This window comes from Rousettus aegyptiacus, unplaced genomic scaffold (assembly GCF_014176215.1).
Source record: "Rousettus aegyptiacus isolate mRouAeg1 unplaced genomic scaffold, mRouAeg1.p scaffold_m13_p_8, whole genome shotgun sequence".
Lineage (NCBI taxonomy): Eukaryota > Metazoa > Chordata > Mammalia > Chiroptera > Pteropodidae > Rousettus > Rousettus aegyptiacus.
Genome location: NW_023416311.1, coordinates 78,366,964 through 78,390,209, shown reverse-complemented (window position 1 = coordinate 78,390,209; position 23,246 = coordinate 78,366,964). Strand labels below are relative to the sequence as shown.

At 37.6% G+C, this 23,246-nt stretch overlaps 1 protein-coding gene across 6 annotated transcripts in view; it reads right to left on the bottom strand.

Moving 5' to 3' along the window:
- Positions 1-23,246, bottom strand: part of PDE4D (phosphodiesterase 4D) — a 1,194,235-nt gene that overhangs the window by 1,146,332 nt on the left and 24,657 nt on the right. For 2 of the 6 annotated variants that reach the window (XM_036226233.1, XM_036226229.1), the window contains exon 1: positions 22,988-23,089. The exons of 3 other annotated variants lie outside the window; for them this stretch is intronic. The gene's annotated coding sequence lies outside the window, so the exon portion shown is untranslated. Of the gene's footprint in view, positions 1-22,987; positions 23,106-23,246 lie in introns of those variants that run through there. One more of the 6 variants, XM_036226236.1, reaches the window with a different exon arrangement.

Genomic DNA, 23,246 nt, shown 5'->3' with positions numbered 1-23,246 from the left:
CTGCCATAAACTTTCTCTGAAATTTCAAGCATTGCCTTGAAAAGGAACAAAAATTGTTTGGAAGGACTTAAACATTTTTCCCTCCTTCTCTGCCTCCTCATATTTCCAATCCCCAGAACCTGAGCCTTTTAAAAGACTTTTTTTACATTCTATGTGTCCCTATCTTTAAAGTCTTATTTTTCTTAATGTACCAAGGTCATTGGGGGTTAGTTTTATCCATCTCTGTGATTCCGCTTTGGTTGTTTTCAGTTGCTTGTTTACATTGCTCTGGCCCATGACTTCAAATAGGTGGGTAATTCTTTAAATCCTAGAACCCGAGACTCAGAGTCGGAAGGCACACATTTTGATTCCATTCCTAGTGCCTTGTTGCCATGAGGGAGTTGTTCGGTTCTTCTTGGAGCCTCAGTCAGAGTCATCTACGAAATGGGGATTTGTTTCGGCAAAGACTAAATCAAATATCACAGGCATGTGAGAGAAAGCACCCAACACGGTAGTGCTCAATATGTGTGGTTGATGCTAGCATTTCATGCCAGGTGTTCTCTGCTCTGGATTTTCTCAGAACAAGATCAGACAGAGCCATTCATTCCTTAGTTAACAAACACTTTCTTGAGCATTTACTACGGGTCAGACTCTGCACTATGTACTTGTGAGAACCACTATAGCTATGAGCCATCTCATCGCTATTGGAAATTTGTTTTCAAATTACATCTCTTTTAATATTTTTTCTTTGGAAAAGTAATTAAGAATGTATGTCATGCTGCTTGCTTAGATTCTATTTGCAGCTTTTGGGAATGAAGTCAATCTCTCCCTGAGCTCTGTTATACCTCAAAATTCCCACAATGGTGTTTTCAAGGCAAATAAATCAATACGGTCTCTAAGAAGTTCTCTCGGGTTTGGTAAAAGAGAATTAAAATATATCTGGATTGGGTCGCGGCAGTTGTAGCGGTCGCACTGCAGAAACGCTGCTGTCCCCGGAGCATGATGAAAGATGGGTGCACACATGGAGTTTCAGCCCCTCTAACTTCCAACCACGTTCTCACCACCGACCACCATTTTTTTGAGCACCTGCTCTGTGCCGGGCACTGTTCCGGACATTGGGGGCAGGAGGGAGAATTCAAGAGAGATAAAAGGTACAGCCCTATCCCTCAAGCTGCTGGTAACTTAATTTGGGAGCTGAAACCCACTCAAATTATATGGTATAAGAACACTAACAAGCATTTCGCTAGAATGGGTATGAGGAAAAAAGTTCTTGCATTCTTCCATGTCAAACGCACCGAAGACTTTGCTCATGAAATGATCACATAACAGAGGTGACAATAGAACCATTGATATTCACTTAAAAAAAAAAGTGATTGTCAATTACCAGCAAACAGACTAGTCATTCAAGCTGAATGGAGTGCTCCAGGACGCCTTCCAAGACTCGGTTTATAGGACAATCCCAAAGGATGTGGTTTCTCTGGCCCTTCATGGCTAAAATAGTAAGTTATTTCCTTAATTATTATTTTACATAAGAAGTACCTGCTGAACCCCATGGAGGAAGAGGTCTAAGTACTTTACGGTGAATAAATAAAATATAACCTCATTGTTGTTAGTAAATGAGGAGATATGTATGTATGTATGTACGTACGTACGTATGTATGTATGTATGTATTTTATCAAGCATGGTTTCCAGGCTGCCATGGGAGGCTGGAGTTGGTAGGGATAAATCAAATTATTAAAAATGGAAGTTTCAAAAGAATCAAAGAAGAGAAGTAGTAACGAGCAGCACAAAAAAAGAACATAAACAAAAAAATAAGAACATACACTGCTCACCAAATCCATCTGATACTTACTCTGCAATCCAAATGTGCCCCTCCTCATTCTACCACCACTGAAAATCAAAAATGTAACAAGCAAAAATATTAATAATTATTTCTACTCAGTTGAATCCCTAGCTGTCATCGAATAAAGGCAAACTAGCTTTTTTAATGTTGGGATATAAAGAACACCTTTCTACTGGACAGTTAACTCCCCAAAGCAGTGTGACTTGGTACAAGTTTTATTGGTTATAAATGGACAATAACACAGGGTTATTTGAAGCATACTTTACGCCATTAATTCCAGAGAAATCACATACTGAATGATCTATTAAATTGGAAAAGCCATAGCTTTTAGGGGAGCTAAAGGACACGATCAGCAGGATAGAACAGGAGTTTGAAACATATTTTTCGTACAATTATTAGCCAAAATTGTTGATTATATAAAAATCCATTCTGTATTGCCTTAGTGGCTTCTATTTTCTCACCTCTATATTACTACTAGAAAAAATTAGTAATGGAGAATGCGTAGAAAATGATTTTTACCTCCTCTCTGCAAACACTCATCTTCCTCTCTGCAAACACTCATCTTCTTCACATGCTTATGATGAGTGAGAGAAAGAGAAAAACTGTGCATGTTGGGGATTTATGTAGTGAGGAGGAATCCCTGACCAAAACTTACATAGACAGGGCTGCCACTTTTCATAACCCATTTATACTCTTCATTAAATTTACCTCCAAGATTGTGCGGTGCACAATCTCTGTGCTATATACAATGACTCTGTGTTCAGGGTATATAATAACTCATAGAAAAGGAAAGTGTTCCTGGTCCAGGAAAATACTGCCCTGTGATCTAGTAGAGTCCCAATGAGATAAAGAAAAAAAAAGAAAAAGTGTTTATTGACTTTAATAATTAATTACTCAAGGAGTTCCACAGATAAACATAGAAGATCTAAAATTGTAAAAGATTAGCTTCTGTAATCAAACAAGAAAGGAAAGTCTTTTCATTTGACTGATCCTCGGATAAACAAAACCACATGAAAGGCCAAGCTGCACATCTACACACCTAGTTGAACATATCAACAGGCAATAAAAACGGTCACCAAATTTCCATCCATGAAGCATACTGGAGAGAGGTGCCTTCCCTTTGGTTGACTTTGAAAACTAAGCCATATAGTTTAAGTTTTTGTTTCAACCTGAAAAATGTTGTTATCATAAATATATGTCATTTAAGGACAAGCCAGCCTGAGAGTAGGACACGGACTTTTTATCAGGCCAGATGTAGGATATCCCTGGACCTCAGTCAGGTGACCAAGTTGTATTCATGTCTGAAGTGTTCTTATCCCAAACACTTCAGAAAGTACATAGTGAGTCTGCTTTTCTGGGATGCTCAAGGATGTGTTAGAAGCAGGATGTCTGAAAACTCTTACATGGGGCTTGTGCTTCAGGGTGCTCCTCTCTCACCCTCCTCTAACTATGTCTCTGCATGGGGCTAGGAGTCTGCAGGGTTGAGGTACCATTCCCCAAGTACCCAAGATCCTAGAATCCGCTGCCCCAAATGGTCCAAAGCTAGGCCCCAGGAACTTTGTGGGTCTTTACCCTCCAAAGGACAGGCTGCTTCATGGCTGGTGTGCACAAGCAACTAGCTGTTGGACTACAGGTGTGAGTACAACTGGAATGAGCCTACTGATTCGTCCACACACATTTATAGAAGGTTTCTCCAGTTTCATAGAAAAGCCAGGAAAGGAAGAGAAGGGATAAGGTTATGGGACAGGTGGTTCTCTTGTCCTGGGCCCACAAACATTAGAGGTGGGTCTGGAATGGGATAAATCATAGACTGAATGAAATGAGTTCTATTGAGAGATCCCAGGAAACATCTCTCTCCTATACTCACAGCAACTGTGTAACTTATTTTCCAAACCAGGACACTGTTAAATATAAAAGAGACACAAATCAAATGGGATATCAGCTCAACTGGCAAAGCCAAAATCGTCCTGCAGACTGGGATATAAAGTAATCCCAGCTGCAAAAAACTGCATGTAGTGGCTTCCCTTACAAAGATCTCTCAGTGATACTAAGCCCAGAGTTCCCTATGTAATTGCCATCCGTTATCATCCAGCATTTTTCTTTCCCATCAGATTCTTTTTTCCCCCGTATGAGAAACCGCTTATTCTGGATGCACCCAAGAAGTAAACAAAACTTTATTTTTATCAGGTACAATAAGGGTGTATGATAGAAAGCATCATATGTAGTTTCAGCTTCTGTTGTTTATCTGCAAAGGAGTTTCAATCTATTAAATTGTAGATTCACATCCTACCAAAGGAATAGAAAATAAAAGCAAAACCTAAGAAATCAGAGAACTGTTGAACATCTGAAAACACACTAAAAAAAGTTAGATACTAGAATTCCTGCATGAGGTAGAAAATCAAAGCTAGGTAGTAACCAGAACTTTAAAAGAAAACATCGTAATGGCCTTGTCTGGTGCTGGGCTTGGAAATGTAGAATTTAATCAGGATCAGTCAGTGCTTTCCAGAAGCTCACACCCTAAAGGAGGGTGTTTTTGGTAAGGCCTAAGGCCACATCCTTGGCACCTGGTTAATGTGTCTCCCTTGCTGCTTCTTGGCAAACTCCAGTAGCCTGATTTCATCTCACAGCTGTTGCAACACACGCACAAACACACAAACACACTTTCTTCCTACAGTGCTTCCAGTTAGTTTGTCCCACTGTCTACCACAATTTACATGAGCAGATCTTAAACATGACCACACGTCCCAATTACCCTGAGAGAGTCTCTCATATACAGATTCCCAAGCAGCACCCCACAGAGATTGAATCGACAGGTTGGGGTGAAGCCAGGACATTTCTACCCTTAGTAAACAATCCTGACGACTATGAAACCAAAATATTCTAACCCCTGGAGAAGTTCAGTGAGATCAACGCAGACTGGGATGCTGTCCGACCAGGATGTGGCCGCGCCCTTGTGCTTTTTTCCCCCCCGCTCTGCTCCCACGCCGGGGTCTTCCCGGAGAGAACTGAAGGTATTCTGCCCAACACACCGGCACAAGGCGCCACAAACAGTGATCTTGTGCTGCCATGGCCACGCTCCGACCAACTGCCAATTCCAACACATCCTGGAAGCCTTCTGCATTTGTTCATTATTTTTTTGAGAAACTATTTGAACTTTATTCAGAAATAAAAGTACACACATGCAGCAAGTTTATGAAAACTTTAGAATGACCCATTTTTCTAAGGATGGACTTTAGTTCCTAACTCAATGATAAAACTGTTCCTCTGAATGAAATTTTAACTCGCTCTTCCTCCCATCCCATACACTTACATACTGTGATCTGTGAGCTTTTTGTTAAATTAATAATTCTCAATGAATGGAGCCCCAACCCTTTTAGGAGACACATCAACATTTCCAGGAAATGATGTAATTTTTCTATTTGTGAAAATGAAACATTTTTAAAAGATAAGAAACACTGCTTGCTTCATCTTTGATTTATCCAAAATGTGGATGGAAGAAAATTATACTAATCGATCAACTTGAATTTTGTGTTTTACAAGTAGCTGAGTGTAATCAGAAGTAAGGCTAATTTTATAAGTAGAATTTGAGAAATGTTATCAGGTAGAAATCCCTCCCTGTTAGTGGAAGGCTGACCATGGGAATTCAGTCATCAGTCTGGCTGTTACCATTACAGGCATAATACCCACATGGATAGGTCTGCTGTTAGTAGAGCAGAGGAGGTAAAAAGAGCTCTACTCCCCTGGCATAGTTCTAAGGTTCCGCGTTACCCAGCTTGGTAAAGTAATAGGTGCACTGATTGCCATTTCCCCTGGGAGCAGCTGCTGCCTGTCTCCAGGGATGTTCCCACAGATCTCAGGGATGGAACCTTTATAAGAGAGCCCTCTGATCTTGACAGCTGAAAATCTCAACATGGTGCAAGGGGGCGAGTCAGTGCTAAGCATGGGATTCCAATTACCACTCATCATGCTGATATGGCCTTGAGGGCATAGAGCTGTAAAAGTTAAAAATAAAAAGACCAGACCCAATTGTGTAAAATGAATCCACTTACTTCCTGAATCCATGCCAGGATGAAGAAATGCTCCTCAATATAGTTGATTAACTTATGCCTCATTCCTCTTGCTTTTTCTTTTTCACTAAGCTTTAGATAATTTTCCTAAATGGCTTAAAAGTGAGGCTAACTGCTTACCTTCAATAAATCATAAGGCAGAAGATATGACATTTGTGTGAATATTAATTTGTTGTGAAATAGCTTGAAACAAAGTTTGGAAAAATGCGCAGACACATTCTCATTGGTCAGTTTGGGATGGTCCAGGATTTCTGTTCCTGTTACTTAACTCTTAATTGCTATAAACATTTATTATTCATGTTTTTCAAGGCTAAACAAGGAGGTGAAAAATATTAATGTTATTTACCAACGAAAGTTATCAACATTGGACATTATAATTAATTATTTCAAAACATTAGGCACCATATCACCCCTTTTGCTACATTATTTGCCATACCCAAAGTCCATCCGCTAGTTTGAGTGGAAGTATTTGCCTGCAACTCTACTTTGAAACATAGAAACAAGATGGGCATAAAAGACCTCTTACTTACTCTCCTGAAATAGCTGCTAGTTCCACAAATTATCTGCTTGTTGTACAAGACAAGAAACCCTCCTAGATAAAGTAAATAAGATTTCTATCAGTGAATTCCAAACTGCCTTCATTCAAAAATTAGTGTCACAACTGACATTTCAGTTACATAGTTCTTCTCATTTCCACTTAACAGGCGGTATAAGGGAAGAGGCAAATACCAAGTGTTCCCTATGGGGATTTGAATTGACTCTATTAATCTCTCTCTGACTTCAAGACAAAGTTTAAAAATAAATGTCTGGAATAACACTTTATGAAAGCTTCTTTTAAATCATTAATTTTTCTTCTGTACACCACAAGAGAGAAATTTTGTATTCCAGTTCTAAATCAGGTGCAACTCACTGAGATGGAAATCATGCAAGGCAGCCTACATCTCCTCATCTCAAACACTCAGTGGCTTTTTTGATCACACTTTAGGCCCCGTGGTCACTTACAATTGTTTTATCCTCAAGAACTGGCATTTTGATATCTCCCTTTCTACCTACCACCTCAAATTTTCCCCCCTTTCCTACTCTCTGCCTTCTGTGGAATTTATCTTGCCCTTTCATTGTTCCCTGCAGCTGGTTATGCTTTTTCTCTTGGTTTTTTATCCTGGGCTTCTCAAACAGGATACACATCCCCAGCCTTAGTCCAATGTAGGGACTAGTCATGGAAAAATATGGCATAAGCTTTTTAGCTGTTTATTTTACCCCATTAGAAATAGGTTAACACTTAAAACAAATACAGATTTATAATGGAATTTTAAATATTTTAAAGATAAAACTCAAGATTTCAGGATTTTTAATCTTCTTTAAAAATATTAATAATGAAGTCCTTTTACTTGGTTTTTCTATGTCATTACAGAATTGCATAGCAACTCTCTTGACCCCACGATTGCCTGATAAGATCTTCCACTTCTCTGTCATAATGGATATTTCACAGGAGGCCTATTCAGCCTCCTCTTGCCTTAACAGTCTATGGTCAACCATTTCAAGCCAAAGACCTCTGAAACTCATACTACTCTTGACTTTCCATTAAAACCCTTTTTTGGATTGACCCAATTCATTTATTCTTAGTCAACTCTGGGGTGTTGCTGGAGAAAGTCTCATAACAATACCTCATAGAGCCATACCACTCAACTGAAGTCCTAAGCACTGGCCATCACTGGACAATCTCTTTTATCTCTAATATACACCCTAACTTTCTCCAATCCCTTCATATCTTCACATATACTTCTGACTCCCTCAACAAAGAGCTTCATTGCCCACACTACAAAAATTGAGGCAATTTTAAGTGAATTACCTCAATGTTCCCTCCCTCCACATTAAATGTCATAGGTCATCACACATAGTCTCATTCTTCCTTCTCATTTCTTTTCTGAGATCAACCCCATAGCCATGCTCCTGACCCTATCCCTGCCAGCCTGCTTGTTCTGTCTTCCCCACTATCTCTTGCATCTTCAGCCTAGCTCTTTACTCTCTTAGATGATAAAGACAATTGCCTCTGTTGGAAAGAGATCATTTCTTGATCCGGTCTCTCTCAAAGTTCTCCTTCCTTTTATTGCCAAAAATTATTGAAAGAGTAGTTCACTTCAGTGAAAAACATTTCCTCTTCCCATTCTCTTCTTGAGTCCTGAAAATAGGCTTCTGCCCTTTACCACATCAATGCAACTGTTCTCACAAAGGACCCGCTCATTACTATCCCAGATCTCTGCTCTGAATTTGTCCTGCTTTAACTCCCAGGGAAGGGCAAATCCTCCTTAAACTCTCATATCTCTTCCTTTCCTTTACTCCATACCCTCCTGTTCCATCTTCTTCTTCTCTGACTATTTTCACCAAGTCTCACTTACCAGCTCCAACATTCAGTCTTTTCTTCTACAGACTCTCTCTTAGCAACTGCATACATACTATGTCTTCAATGATCACCTCTGCAGAGGACATTCAACTCTAAAATCTCCAGCTTATCCTGAGTCACTAGCTCACCTCTATCTAGTGCCTGTTGGGTATTCTCATGAAGAGAGTCTGAGGATAGTCTAGTAAGTGGAAAAAATGAGTTTTCTATACAGTTGTTTGGCCTTGCATAAACCATGTAACGTGAGTCCCAGTTGGTAATAGTAGTACTAGTTACTTCACAGACTTGCTAGTGAGGATTCAATAACATAAGGAACTACAGATGGAGTTCAAAATTGCCCCATCCTCTTTAGAGACAACAGACAAAGATCACAAGTCATGTAGCTGGGGCATGTGCAAAAGAGAGAAATTTGACCTCCAGCTGCCCTTGGAAACAAAGTGGCTCCTCCCTGCCCTCCCACATAGAACCAAAGGACCAGGGCATAATCAGAACTCAAACAAGAGAACCCTTTTAGAAACCAAGAATCCAATTTCCAGGAAGATCCAGTGTTGATCTCCCTTTACCATAAATGGCCAAGTTCCAAGGTCTCCAATTAAAACTTGCTTCACCAGCACTTCCACATACCTGTTCTCCCTAACCCCTTAAAAATCCTTAACCTAGTTCAGCAAGTAAAATGCTTTAAGGCACAATTAGGTCTTCTATCTTCTCAGTTGGAACCTTCTTGATCAATAAACCTCTCCTTACTGCAAACCCTGATGTTTTGAGTTTCGGTCTTTTGAAGCATTAGGCACACAAACGAGTTTTGGTAACAACAATAGGAAATCTAATTTACTTATATTGATTTGACAAACATATATAGCATATACTACATGTCAGGCAGGCTTGTAATACAGCCCTTTGTAAATAATAACTTATTTAATTCTTACAAGAACTGTATGAGCCAGTAGTATTGTTATTCTCATTTCGTATATGAGAAAACAGAGGTAGAGGCAACTTAAGTGACTCTCCCACGTCATATCTATCGCTAGTAAACAGCAAAGCCTGATTCCAACCCAGGCAGTCTAGTGCCAAAATCACTTTGACCACTACACAAAACTGCCTATCATTACATCGTCTTTCTGTCTTTTAACAGACTGCATAAATCCAGTTACCATTATTAAATCAAACACCTAGAATTTAAGATCACCCTTGCATTTCAAATCTCTTTCCTGAATTCCTTGCTGGTAACTGACACCAACCCTATAAACTGCTACCTCATCATCAACTTTACTTCCTCTCTCCCCCTCAGAACCCACTGCTGCCAAATTCTATCACATCCAACTCTGAAGTGGCTGCCTTATTCCCACTGCCAGTGCCTCAGTTCCAGACTAATTCACTGACACCTGCCACTACTTCAAAAAGAAAAGAAAGGAGAAAAGAAAAACCTCTTATATGTTGGGGCAATTGCTGAAATTTGAATAAAGTGTACAGGTCAGTTAATCGTTGTGTATTAACATAAAATTTCCTGATTTTAATAACTCTATCGAAGTTACATAAATGAAAGCCCTGTTTTTAGGGAACACATACTAAAATATTTAGGGGTGAAGAGGCATGACATCTGCAACTTGCTCTCAAATGGTTTAGAAAAACACTTAGTAAAAAGTATGTGAGAGAATGATAAAGCAAATGAGGCTAAATGTTAAAACTGGCGAATCTAATTGAAGAATATTTCGAAGCTCTTTGACTATCTTTTTAACGTTTCTCTGATTTAAAATTCTTTCAAAATAAAAAATGTTAAGAAAAAGTAACTGGTCTCCTTGCTGTCCCTGACGATGGCCCTCTCCTGCCGTTCCACTCCACGAGCCCCCTTACCAAAATGTGAAAGACTCATCATGCAGACCCAATAAGGTTCAAGAACTTGGCTGGCATGCAAAGCTCCCCCTACTCCTGTTCCAAACTCCTGTCGCCCCTCCCGAGAACATGCACAAACTCCTTCCACATTGCTCGGTTGCCCACGCCCCCTGACCCCACTCCCGCCTTACTCTAGCCTCAGTATTTCCTTGCTTCCAGGCCTCGAAGAGGCTATTTCTTTTGCCTGGACTAGAACCTCCTTCTTTCCTAAAGATAAATATTAAAATCACTTTTTTCTAGCAAAGCCTAATTTGAATCTTATTTCTTTCAAAACGGCTTTCCAGATCCATCCAGTGAAATTTGTTCACAGTAGCCTGCACTCCCTTAGTGGGTGTTTACCTTTGTGTACAGCTTACCTCCATTCACGTTGGTGTTGGAAATTTTGTCTTTTACCCAGGAGTTTAGGAGTTTGCGGAGGTTGAGAATAATGTAGTTTCCATCTTTACACCCCTACTTCCTCTTAATTTTGCAAATATTATGCAGTTCATAACTCAAAAACGTGTGCTGCTCAGGCTGATCAGGGATGTCGGGCAGAGATATGAGAAGACAAGGAGAAGGTGTAGCTCTGGCAGTGAGCACTAAACATGCGAAGTTGTTATTCTTATTTGGGCATGCCCCCCACTTTCCACACACAGCTCCCACCTCTAAGAGAAAAAGCAAAAAAAAATGGTCCTTTAGCGCTCAGTAGTATCCTCCCAGGCTCATCTTATCCTATAAGTGTTCCTTTAGGAAGCTCCTGCCCACTTTCAAGAGTGCCTTTTTCCAGTCAATCCAGTCCATCTGCCCTGCCTCACACGGATCTCCCCTACCCCTCCCCAGGCGTAATACTCTGCCCAGCACTAGTCGCCCTCAGTCTGGCTGCTGCCAACAGAGAAAGAGCTTGTGGGATGGGGGTGGGGAGTTAGGGGTTAAATGGGTGGGTTTCCTCACTGTATGTCAGAGCTGCACCCAGGAGTCTAAGTGCTTGAATGACTCTACTTTCAATGCTTTGCCTTTTTTTTTTCAAGGAAACAAAAATTAAGTTTTTAAAGAAAATTTACATAAAAGGATTACAGTCATGTGCCACCTAATGACAGGCATACAGTCTCAGAAATGTGTCATTAGGTGATTTAGTTCTGCAAACATCACAGAGTGCATTTACAAAAAGCCTAGATGGTATAGCCTACTGCTGTAATTGTACGTGCTATACTTTCACATGATTGGCAGCACAGTAGACATGTTTATATCAGCATCACCACAGACATGTGAGTAATGTATTGCACTATGCTGTCATGATGGCTGTCACCTCACTAGGCGGTGGAAATTTGTCAGCTCCATTATAATCAATGGAACCACTGTCGTACATGCGGTCCATTGTTTACCAAATGATTATTATGCAGCAGCTAACTGTATTTGACTCCTTATTTAGCAAGTTCTAAGTTAAAAGCAAATGATGGAGAGGAATGGAAATTGAATTCCATTTGCCTTTAAGTAATTTTCTCCCTAATACTATTCTTTCTATTTTGTCCTTCTCTCTGGTACACACAGGCTTTGGTCAGATCAGGGCACTTCCTCTTACCAACAGAGACTGAGTCTCAAGGGAGGTTCAGTAACTTGCCAAAGGTTATGTTGTCCTAAAGTGGCTCTAAGTTTATGAGTGGGTTTGTTTCATGACTGGAGTTTAGGACCAAAGTCTGAGGTTTGGGAGTTGCACACTTAGTTATAGCCAGAAGGGTGAATGAGATTCTTAAGGGAAAATAGAAAAAAATATATATAAGGCCAAGGTTAGGATGCTGGGAAAACCCACATTTAGGGGGGACAGTAAGTTACCTTATGATTTTCAAATATGTCCTTTCCATTAAAACTCCAGGCGATTACTTCCTAAAACTCACCCAATTGCGAGGAACATGAACATTCACCACTCTGAGTTGGACCTAAATAAAGACCTATTCTTTTTTTCTTTCATTCATTCAACAGGTATTGATCAAATGTCTAGCATATATCAGAAACTATTTCAGGTGCTGAAGATACATTAATGTACAAAAAAACTAAGAACTTGTTTGCAGAGAATTTATCAGAATTACACATTACATTTGAAATCTTGCAATATCTGAAAACTCAAGAGACTTCTTAGAATAAAATTATTTATTCCCTATGAACTTTACTTCCCTCCTCTGTTATCATCAATTCACTTCTCTCAGAACTAAACCTTATAAATAATCCTGTCTCCAAGTCCTAAATCTAATTATTCAGATACAACCTTCATAATTTTTGCTATTGCTGCATTCAACTCTATATATACTCAATACTTTATCCTCCCTTCAAGCCATAACTACAAAATTACGGGTTTGCTTTTTTTTTTTTTTTGTATCTGTGCTGCCAAAGCAAGCACCAGAATTATGGGTTTTATATGCAAGTTTTAGATCTTGTCTAACACACATTAAATTCATAAGTAATTATTAAAACTTAAAAGGTCCATTCATGTGACATAGCACCTAAAATTAACTCAGATATCACTGGAAGTATGCTAGGTCTACTTTGGGAAACACTTCTCCATATGCTCAACTTTGCAGAGCTGATCTTAATATCTAAATTTGGTTTATTTAAATGAAACACATTTTAGAAAGCTCCAGAGTCTGCCATCCTCTCACAGCCTCCACTGCTGCTCTCCTAAGGCAGCCCCTGAGCATCTCTCTCCAACATGACTGCCCCAGTTGCCCACCTTCTATCCTTGAAACCAGATGATGTCTCTCCCTTGCCCCAAATCCACCAATGAATTCTCATTTCACTTAAATGCAAAGACCTGACTGCTCTACAAAGGCTCTGCATGATCTGGCCCCTGCTTGTCTCCACACCACATTCCCTACCACTCTTCCCACTGGATTACGGTTGCTGCCATATTGATTATTCAGGCAGTCTTTGCACCTACTCTTTCTCTGCTTGTAGCATCCTTCCCAGATCACCATGGCTCACTCTCTCACTTTGGGGGCCTTCTTTGAACACACACTCACTCCTCTATCTCTTTCTGCTCACCTTGCTTTATTTTCTTTATATCACTTATCACCATCAAACATTAAATGACCTAGTCATGCATTTGTTTACTGTCTGTCAAGTCCCATTAAGATTGTAAGCTCGAGGAGCTTATGATTGTATAATATATTGTACAATATATTTTGTCTATATTGTACACTACTGTATTACTAATGCATAAAACAGTATTGAAGCCATTCAACAAATATTTGTTGATTGAAGACATGAATGGATGCACAAGGGTGGATAATGAGTATTCTGTGAAACATGTTCAGTTTGCTGTTTCCCCAGGACTTGTAGAGTAGACAATAATAAATGCGAACTGGAATTTAGGAGAAAGCAAAAAGCAAGAACATGTAACAACAAGACTAAAAATGCAGAGACCCATCTACCAAAGTCCTCCAAATGTTACTGGACTATTGACTCCAAAATACAGAAATTAATTGGAGATAGAATAGCACTCAAGAATGGATATGGATAGAATGAAAAAAAGAATGAACTTCATTATACAACATGTATGATGCTTAATTTAGTTAAAAAGAGGGGTTGGGGTGTAAGTAAATAAATAAAGTAAAAATTTTGTTTTAGCCTCTAATGACAACCTGCTCCCTCACCAGGCTTTAAAAACAAATAATTAAAAGTATCTACATGGAATTTGATGTTAATTTTTCTGACCAGTCTGTAGAAGTGCTAATGAATAGTAAAACTGCCCAAATGGAGGCTGCTAAGATAGAGAAAAAGAGTGAAATGACATCTGGTAGACTGAGGCCCCAGTACATACCCTCCCTTTATCTACATGTTTGACCCATAAATTTGTATTCCTTCACTCTGACCCTGAGTTCCACCAGGACTTGCTTTGGCCAGTGGGATATTAGCAAATAGAGCTTTAAAAAGCACGTGTGTGTTGCCACCTACCCTCTCATACAATCGAGCTTGTCTATTTTTGTACCTCAGCCACCACCATGAGAACATATCTGAACTCACCTGCTAGAGGGATGAGAGCAGGGATGAGAAACACATGAGAGAGTGCTGAGTTTTCTCAATCAAGGACATCTTAGACTGACAGCTAAATGCTAACACATGAGTAAAGCCAGCTAAAATAATCAGAATCAAGCTTACACAAACAGAACTCCCCTGGCTAACCAGTAGATACATGAAAATAATAAAAAGTTGTCATTTTAAGACACTATGTCTTGTAGTAGTTTGTTACACAGCAATTGCTAACTGATATAACTTGGATGATTACCCTCCAAATCACCAAGAGATTAAAAGTGAAGGTTAGGAGTCTCCCTAAATTCAAATTCTAGATCACAATTTAAAAACATCTCCTCTAAAAGTCAAAAGAATTAAAATGACAAGTTACTTAAGCAAAAGAGTTCTTCATTTTCTGGTTAAAGTTTTTTAAATCATTTGAAAATAAAAAGATTATAAGAAAATACATTCAACATCATGCAATTTAAAGCTGACTATTAGCATCTCCTTAAGTTATAAAAATGGGGTGATCTTTTATGAGTATAAATGTCTTACACACGGTAGACTGTTGATTTGCTTTGTAGGCTCCAATAAAAACAAAATAGACCCACATATGTTCTCTTCATCCTTCAGTAATTCTACCCTAGCCTCATGACAGGGGAATTCTAATTCCCACAGCACTAAGAGTCTATTTTTATTAAAGGAAACTATTTCTTGTTTCACCTGGAAAAAATTAACAACCTTCCTGTCCACATACCAAATTCACTTAAAGAACTAAAATAAAACAATTATTTGCTTCTATTCAGACTTTTATACTGACATAAATGCTACTTTCTTGCCATTGCAAGATTATCCTTCTTTTTTCTTTGCATATTTCCCAGAGGTCTTCACTAAAGCATAAACTCTCACATTAGGGAAATGAATGATGAAGTAAACACAGAGGAATATATATACTGTTGGAAGAGGCTTTCTCACCTAACCTCCTTCATATTTACAGACTCATCCCTAGCCCAGGTGACAATTTTAGTTAACACAGAATCCTTTCTGCATCTTGTTCCATAAACATATACATCTTTGCATAAGAAGAAACAGGGTCAAACTGAGAACATTATTAAGGATACCAATAATTATACACACTCATCCATGCTTAGTCTCACTTGCTCCTACTTGTGTGGTATATCAGTTTATTAGGGTTACTATGACGAAATACCATAGACTGTGTGGCTTATAAACAACAGAATTTTATTTCCCACAGTTCTGGAGTCTGCATGTTCAAGATCAGGTTGCCAGCAGTCAGGTGAGGGCCTTCTTCCAGGTGACAGATTTCTCATTGTATCTTCAAATGGCAGAAGGGGCTAGAGAGTTCTATGGGGTCTATTTTGTGAGACACTAACCCCAATCATTTAGGCTCTGCCCTCATGATATAATCACCTCCCAAAGGATCTACATCTTAATACCGTCATATTGGTCATTAGGATTTACACATATAAATTTGGGTGGGAAGGACACAAATTCAGCATATAGCATCCAGTAAGCAGAGACAGGATTCTTTTCTCCCTTTTATAGGCAAGAAAACTGAGGCTGGGAGTGCCAATGAAATTTCCCTGAGGTTTCTTTTCTGTAACATGAGTAAATCAGAATTCAAACTCAAATTCAGAATCCCTTTTTGTATGCTATGCTCCTGAATAATACAATATTGGAAAACTCAAAAGAATTATTTTCACAGAAAAGATAACAGAGATATATGTAAGAAGAAAGATAAAGAACAGATAAACGTATGTGATAAAAGACAAAACAGAGACATTGGAAAATTGTGTAAGAAAACCAACTACTAAACTGGTAATATTTCTAGAACATTCTACAGAACATAACAGAAAACTACATAATATCACATAATGTTATATACTGATAAAGGTGAAGCAACAAATACCAAATTGAGGATTCCCATTTAACTTTGTTTGACAATCACATTGGAATTCCTTAATGTTCAAAATGTGCTATTGTGAGCTGTTTTTCTTTATCCAACATAAGCTACTGCAATAAATTCTTGTTTATTCAGAATATATTTAGGAGAGGCAGTGCTACAGACAATTGAATGTGCAGGTTAAGAGAGGCTACGAACATAGTAACATCTAGTTTATTTCAGACTCTACCCAAGTTTAAAGCTCTAGGACAAAGTTTAGGAAATTTTTTCTGTAAAAGATAAAATAGTAAACACTTTCGGCTTTGCAAGTCCTATGGTCTCTGTGGCAACTACTCAACTCTGCCCTTGTGGTGTAAAAGCAGCAATGGACAATACATAAACAAATCTGAGTGTGCTGTGTTCCAATAAAACTTTATTTATACAACCAGATTTAGTCCACAGGTAGTAGCTTGTCAAAGCCTATTCTAAAGCATAACGCATACCCAGAAGGAAAAAAAATGCACTCGTGTCCTTTATTTGCAGAAGAAAACTGACATCCTGACTGGATACCTACTATTTCACTTTACACACTTTAAAAACAAAAACAAAAACAAAAAAAAAAAACTTGGCTCTTTTCTTGCTTACTAACTATAGCAAAAGAGAAGCAGGAATTTTAAAGCAGGGGTGCTGGCAGGCCAGTGTGCTGAAGGCCAAAAGCCTTCAAGACAAAGCCAGAGGGCTGAAACAGCAGAGCAGTCTAGACCAGCTAATTTAGGGACAAAACACTCTCCCTGAACAAACCTCTTAATATCGTCTGAATCATTTCAATAACCTGAATCAATATCACTTACTTAGACCAAAGTTCCATTTTTGATGGTCATTATGATGGTTCTGAATCTTAATGGTGACTATGAATCACCAAAAGAAGGATTATATTTAATCTCTTTAAGACAAAAGAAACATAGACACAAGTAAGATATACTTTAGAAGGTATATCCATGAAAATTGACTACTAATTTTGAAACTGACTGAATAAACTTCAGTTTTCTAGAATATATATTATATGAAATAATCAATTCCCCAGAAAATAATGATAGGAAGATATTTATAAGGCACTTATTTTGAATCATGCATAATTTAATGTGTTTTGTGCATATTAATTTATTTAATAGATATAACCAGGTATTATTATCCCATTTTCCAGATGAGAAAATTGAAGTACAGGGAGATTAAACAACTTGCCCAGCTAACACAGCTACTCAGTGGCAGAGCTAGGATCTGAACACAGGCTGTCTGGCTCCAGACACCATTTTTTAAATTATTATACTATGCCAAGGCATTACCCTATAACCACAGGTGGAATGCCTTATTTCGAAGACGGTGAATATGATAAGATATATGTGAAATCTCTACTAAATATGATATGTTCTTTAGAATCTAACGACTGAGACATGTCAGTGTTTTTCAATGCTTCAGGGTAAAGACTGCAAGTGTCTTTTACCTTTGTTCACTTCCACCAAAATAAAAAAAAATGTTTGGATGTCAAATTGAGATTTTATTGTTTTCACTGTTGCATTAAAATTGTTTTTGGAATGAGCCAGGAAAATAAACAAGTAAATGGAGTTGTGGGAAAATTCCTTTTAGGCACTCCTAGTTCCATCAGATAAATACGAGGATGTGAAACAAGTTAATCCTTCTATTTCTAAGGTCAGAATATGAAAACTAAAACAGATTTTTATTTTTTGTCTTTCTTTCTTAAATAGCTTAACTATAATTTGGCTTATATGGAAGGAAAGTAATTTGGTTGTTAAAATAACTGAGGTTACTATGGGCTTATCACCCAACAAAAATATTTGACCCTAATATATCCAGAGTGAAGGACTAAAATTGGTTTATGATGTTTTATCAAAAGAAAATTAAAAGTTTGTAGAGGTATTTTTTTTAAACAGTAACGATCTGAAAAATATTTTTGGTTACTAAATAGGCATCTATGTTCTTTTCTATTTGTAATGTGAATATTTTTGCTAATCTCTAGAAGTTCAGAGTGGAGAGGAATCTCTTAGTCTCTAGAAAATAGAGGCTCTGAACCAACCTTAGATGAATTCTACCATTTGCTCAACTCTGTGCAAGAAACAGCTCTCCAAAACCAATGCACTCTCTTCACAGTAGTTTTCCTCAATAATAAGATAGCTTTCACTACAAAACATATAAAATACTTAAGGAACTGGGAAGAATAGATAAATTTGGATCATTTATTTTATCTTTGTTGCCAGTTTTTCATTTGCTTCCCACTCTTTTCTAAAGTAAGGGATCCAGATACCTGACATAGAAGAGAATGGCTAGAAGAGAAGAAAACATTACATTAACACCTTCTTTCCAAAGGACATACATATCAAATTAATAGTAATCTAATAATAATTTTCAGTTATATTGGAATAGCCTTGAAAAATTATTAACATGTGGGAATAATAATTTAAAAACAAAGTCATATTCTTAATTTCTTCTACATGGCAAAGACTATGATTTTCTAAATTTAGCTTTCATTTAGTGGTCACAGGTCCTAGATTCTATGTAGACATATTAGAGAACAGAAAGAAGAAAGGAAGAGGAGGGAAGGAGAGAGAAAAGGAAAGAAGAGAAAAAAGGCAGAAATTGATTGGTTAATCACCAAACGGACATTCTATTTTGCCTCAACACCAATAGAACTATGCGCCTTAGCCTCTCTTTAACCAGGTGGGGTCATGTGATCAAACTCTGATCGAAAGAATGTGAGCAATCCTCTGTGTATTTTCCCCTTTGCCAAAGCACAAGGACCTGGAAACTGATGGTAATGAAGTGATAAGAACATCACTTAAATGAGAGGAATACTCACCAAGAATATCCATTTTAGTAAATTGGTGCAGCCACTATTGAAAGCAGTATAGAGGTTCCTCAAAAAGTCAAAAATAGAATTACCATATGACCCAGCAATCCTAATTTGGGGTATTTATCCAAAGGAAATGAAATTACTATCTTGAAGAGATATATCTGTACCCCATGTTCATTGCAGTGTTATTCACAATAGTCAAGAGATAGAAACAACCAAAGTGTTTATTGATGGATGAATGTATAAAGAAAATGTCACAGAGAGAGAGACAGTCACCGTTACAAAATAATCAAACTCTTAACAACAGTATGCTCAAGTAGCTGAAATATAGGACACAGCTGTGACCAATATTCCAAAAACCATCATGATCTTCCAAAGTAGAACAAGTTAAAAATTTGGGATTCAAAATCCGCTGCCTGAATTTTCTGAATCATTGACAAAGTCATTTTGACCATTCACTCTATTCTTCAGATGAAAAGACCAAGGAGTAAGCATCATGTTAAAACCTATATAATTATTCCATCTGTGAAATTTAGTAAAGAGAGTCAAGACAGGAATCAAAAGTCCAGGAATATCTGTCAGCCTGAATTTTCTAACTCACTTTTTCCTGTGAGAAAATGATATCTTCTAAAATGTCATCATTAACGGTTCTAAATGTGGACTATGAAGAAATGCTTATCTGACTCTTGGCTTGGTGCTATATCTATGTGGAAGGAAAGTCACGGCACAAGCTTAATAAGAAAATTCATCCTGGCTGAGGGAGGCAGATATAGCTTAGAAAGTTAAACTATTCAATAAAAAATGTATCTGATATTTTTTCATTTTAAAAATTGATTATTTATACTTTTATTAATATGCTGAAAATAGTTGTCACGAGTAATGTTTACATGGCACTTAGAAGTTTACTAAATGTTTTCACATAAAATGCCACATTTACTTGTTGGAGTAACCCTCCTGGTATTTTTATAGTCAAGTAACAGACAGATAAGGACTGAGGCTCTTACAGCCTTTGTAACTTTTCAAGATAAAACAGGGAAGACTTTCTTTGCTTTAAAAAGTATTTATCCAATACTGGGAATATGCTTTTAGAACCAAAAGAAGCTTCTTGTAGTAATAATAATAGTCTATCATTGTATAGTACATTATAATGTACAAAGAATTAAAATATTCTTTCACAAGCACTTTCTCATCATGCTGCTGATATTCACTAACACCGTAAAATACCAGGACATATACCATTATCTCATTTTACAGATATAGAGACCGAGGCTTAAAAAAATTTAATGACCTGAGCATCATCTCATTGACCAAGATTAATTCACTAAGCCATCCTGCTTCTTGAAATTGAAAATTGGAGAGACACGATTTTGGCTAGTGAGTAATATGTTAGGAAATTATATCACCTGCATACATTATATAATTAAAATAGAATAATTAATTTAATTATTTTTAACTTAAGTGAATGCTTCTTCTCCAGCAATGGGTAGTGTCAAGCTCCACAAAAGAAGGGAACTATACAAATCTAAAGCATTTAGCTCTTTGTGGTACTGTGCATGTCGGGGTGGGGGTGTTTGTTTCATTTGTTTTGCTCCGTTTTCTTTAAAACATGCTCAAGCTAGGGCAGTGACTCTTGAAAACACCAACTAGAAATAATTAAATTGGCGGGGGGCGGGGGGGCGGCAAAATTAAGCAATGAGATTATCCCATTATATATAACACTGGCAAAAAACATCTCACAGAAGAGCAAGTCTTTCCAAAAGCAAAATTCACCAAATAAAACACTGGAAAATATAATTCAATCAAGAAATAATATTTTTTTTCAATTTGGATTTATGTCATTGCTTTAGTAGGTAGTGGTAATAGTTTCCAAATGCCAATATGTATTCATGAACGCTTTGCAAGTTCATGATGTAATACATTCCTTTTTGGATACATCTTATGTCAAATCCATCTGTCTAAGGCAGATATGTATAGTTTTACAGAACCGTATCTGCAAAAGTACTTCCAGTCAGACAAAAAAAAAAATGGCTTTACAAAATAAATAGGAATCGAGAGAAGAAAGATCAGTTATTGCTGTTTTGTGAATATTTCCTTTTCCCAAAGCTCCTTGCCCACAGCTCTCTATTCATCGGGCACCTGACACCCCTCTACTCTTGCTTTTCTTAATATCTTGCCCATTCCCAAGAAAGAGATGTGTCCCTGGAGAACTCAAAAGATGAAGGTCCTGGAGGAAGCACCGACGTGAGATGTTCCTATTCCTAGTATACACCCACCAGAATTTCCCTGAGCCCTCAACTTCTGGCTCTAAACACTTTCCGAATTCTATGGGCAGCTTATTAAAGTTAGATAATGAAGCATAAGTCATATTTATTCAAGTCATCTCAATAAGAGCCCAAGCAAGTTAATATAAAGAATGAAGACAAGAAAAGGTATGAGGGAAGGTGACTGCTACATCAGGAAAAAACTACACAAATTTTGCGACAAGAAGAGGAGCCAGGTTAGAAGTCAGAAGCCAGTTCAGATAAAGCAGTTTCCACCCCACTTCTTACTCTAGCCGGGCCCCAGACCACCTTGAGGGATGAGATTACATTCCTTTTATAGATGCACCACTTTCTTCCACTAATACAGTTAGGAATGTAGAACAACGAGTGAATCAACTATTGCTATTAATGTCTATGGCTATGGAAACTTAAAAAATTAACTCGCTTTTCTTTCTCAGTAAAGGAACTCATACTGTTTCTTCACAAAGCAAACGTGTTTCTCAAAAACTATATTAGAATTATTTTTCTTTAAAACTATTTTTACACATTTGGTTGATAAAAAGAGTTCTATGTTGATTATTTTTCTTGCTTTGTATGAATCTCATCTATTGGTAGGACCTAAAAGGTGTCATAGTCCAGAAAGTGAAATATTCTTAATAAAATTTTGCTTTTCCAGTATGACCTAAACATAAAATTTTGCAAAAACACAACTTACATTTCTCTCCTCCCAGTTAAATCATGTCAGTCATTTAAAATCCCTAGCTTTCTGCTGTATTAAGAAAAAGTATAATAATTATTTGGGAGGAAGAAAATTATTTCTAAGCAAACTTTATAGACAAAAGCCCAATTTTTTTTTTCAAAAGATTGGCTAGGAGAAATCAATAATGTTTTTAAAGTAAAAAGTGAACTGCTTACACTAACCAGTCTATACCCAATATTAATTCTTTCCTGCAGTGTATGCTATAGAAGATAATAAAACACTGATATTTTCTAGTTTCTCATTTCAGTCTGCTCCAGTTTTATCTTAAATCTCGTTAGTAACTTAAGTTACCCCAACAATTACACAACCTAACAACGGCTTCCCTGGGATAATTTGATCTGCTCCAACCACAAATTCCAATCCACATTCTTTCTTCTGCTATGGTTGTGTCTGTATGTGTTTAATATACTTCTTATAAGGCTTTTAAAAGCAAGCTAGTGATTTCTCATTCGGCTCTCTACCACATAAACAGAATCACCGAGGAGCATTTCTATGCATATAAAATTTCTCTAGGTATCTATAGAGCATATCTTAGTTCGGTTTCAAACGACGGTGAAAAGTATTTTTCAATCATTTTACATTTCTCTTTCTTTGTCACTCTAACTGCTTTGTACCTGTGTCCCAAAAGCAATGCTTATCATTTGCTGCTTCCTCCCAGCTTTGGACAGTGAGGGTGAGAAATTTTTAAATTTGCCTGACTGAAGTGCTCTCTCAACCATTACCTTGACACCAGAAGCCTGTTTTAACCTGCTCATGTGGGACCTTTATCACTTTACTGCCCCTATAAAACAAGCAGGGCTACAAATGCACTGAACAGCCACCTTCAAAACGCAGCTTGATTGTGATTCATGGCAAAAAGCTGGAATAACCCTGCCAGGTCTTAGAAAGCTTTAAGATAAATTGCATTGAACTTGTTACACATAAAAGCACCTTGAAAATGAATCATCTGCTAATTCAGTATTTTCTAATCACAATCACTCCCTTTCAGGGCATGTAATTAATTTACTGAGTTTAAAAAAATAAGTCAGGATTACTCACACAGTCTTGAAGATGCAATGTCAGCTATTTAGGACAGAAACATCCAAGGCCGTGTTAGAACTCAATTACGACTACATATGCGTTAAGGCAGGAACTGGCAGGCCTCTGGACTACAGCAACTATAGGACTCGTGCTTCTCGTACGCCGGGCTATAATTTATGAAACTGAGCCCCAGATCCAGCCAATCATTTAGCTCCTCATAACAAGTCTAACTGGCTCTGGAAAGCTGAAAGGGCTGCACTAGAACAACAAAGATGAG